The sequence below is a fragment of the Corvus brachyrhynchos genome, unplaced genomic scaffold, assembly GCF_000691975.1.
Source record: "Corvus brachyrhynchos isolate BGI_N302 unplaced genomic scaffold, ASM69197v1 scaffold1450, whole genome shotgun sequence".
Classification (NCBI taxonomy): Eukaryota; Metazoa; Chordata; class Aves; order Passeriformes; family Corvidae; genus Corvus; species Corvus brachyrhynchos.
The window spans coordinates 96,624-98,348 of record NW_008235900.1 but is presented as its reverse complement, the minus strand read 5'-3'; positions in this window follow the sequence as shown (position 1 = coordinate 98,348).

Genomic DNA, 1,725 nt, shown 5'->3' with positions numbered 1-1,725 from the left:
CCTTTAAAATTACGCTTAAGCAAAAAGGCTTTAAAAAGTTCCTGTGCTGCTTGCCTTTCCATACTTACGGTACCGTTGCTAGCCCCTCCAGGCTTCGGCAGCACGTATCGGCGAAGCCACCTCTCGTGGCACTCCCGCTCGGGCGCGGAGGTGATAGGCACGACGCGGCTGGGCGCTGCGTTTTTGCCGTACGCAACCTCTTTCGCCGTCCCTCTAGCTGCAGGACCCGAACCCAACGCAACTCCCCCTTCGCATAAGGCAACATCTTCTGTTCGGGCGCCAGATGTTGGGTGGAGTCGCGGGAGACAAGCCTCACGGCATTGTGGTCAGCAAGTCTCGTTTATTGTAATAAACTACACATACTTATAGTACTACTAATTAGCTCATACATATTGCAAAAGCTGAGCTCCTTATTGGTGGGAGCTATTCCATGAGATCACTGTGGTCTTATCTTTTCTCTTCCATATGGTTTCTTTCTGCTTACTTATCTGGATTCACATCCTGTCATTTGTACAACTTCTTGCTCAAGGATTTAGTGTCCTTGCCAAGTCTGCATCTTTACTAAGCCTGCTGTGTCATCATGACCTTTGCTTTTTAGCCATTCTTCAGAAAGACTCTCAACAATTATGCTTGAAAGTTACAAAGATCAAACATCAAAGAACATCCTTTTTTAAGAAAGTTTTTACATATTCCACATTTTGCAACGCTACTTTTATGGAGCTATTTAATGCCTTCTAGAGAGTAAAGACAAATTCCACTCAAAGTGAGTTAACAGCATTTAATTTATTGCAATTATTAATGAACTAACAAGGATGTTGCACTCTGGTTCTAGCAAAGCATTATGCCTGTGGTTTGCTATAATAAAGGCAGGGTATTCCCAAAGTGAGCCCCATAACATCAGTAGAAGATAACTCTTGTCTATCCAGTTACACTTCAGCATGCAGCATTTTCAATTTAACCTTGTTACTGCGGGGATTACTGTAACAAGCATATATCAAACCAGGAGTTTCGTGGAAAAGAAGTATATATGGACAGATTCGTGGTAGATGTTTAGAGATGTTTATTTCTCCAGCCGCATGGCCGGGGCTCTGCTCAGGAACTCTACAGTCACGGGAACCGAGGGTCCTTGGCCACACAGGGGAACACAAACCAACCAATGGGGAATGAGGCTGGCCAGGGGCAGGGAAACCCCGTGTCTCCCCCCACCAGGGCCCCTCTCCCAGGGCTACATGGCAGGGGGGGAGACCCCAACATAACCTTTTAAATTGACTAAAACAAGAGTCTTAACCTCAACTCAGGCATGTGAAGGGAAACTTAATACACATCTCATGTGGGGTTTTTTTCTTTTTTTTTTTCCCTTTGGACATATGAAAGTAGAAGCGTCCTGGTTCCAGCTGGGATAGAATTTATTTCCTTCTCAGTAGCTGGTACAGTGCTGTGTTTTGGATTCAGTATGAGAATAATGCTGATAACATACTGATGTTTTTGTTGTTGCTAAGTGATGCTTACCCTGAGTCAAGAGCTTTTCAGTGTCTCAGGCTCTGCCAGTGGGTGGGTGCACAAGAAGCTGGGAGGGAGCATGGCCAAGACAGCCAATCTGAACTGGCCAAAGGGATATTCCATTCCATAGAATGTCATGCTCAGTATATAAACTGGGGGAGTTACCTGGAAGGAGGGGCTGATCACAGTTTGGGAAGAGGCTGGGGATCAGTCTGCAGGTGGAGG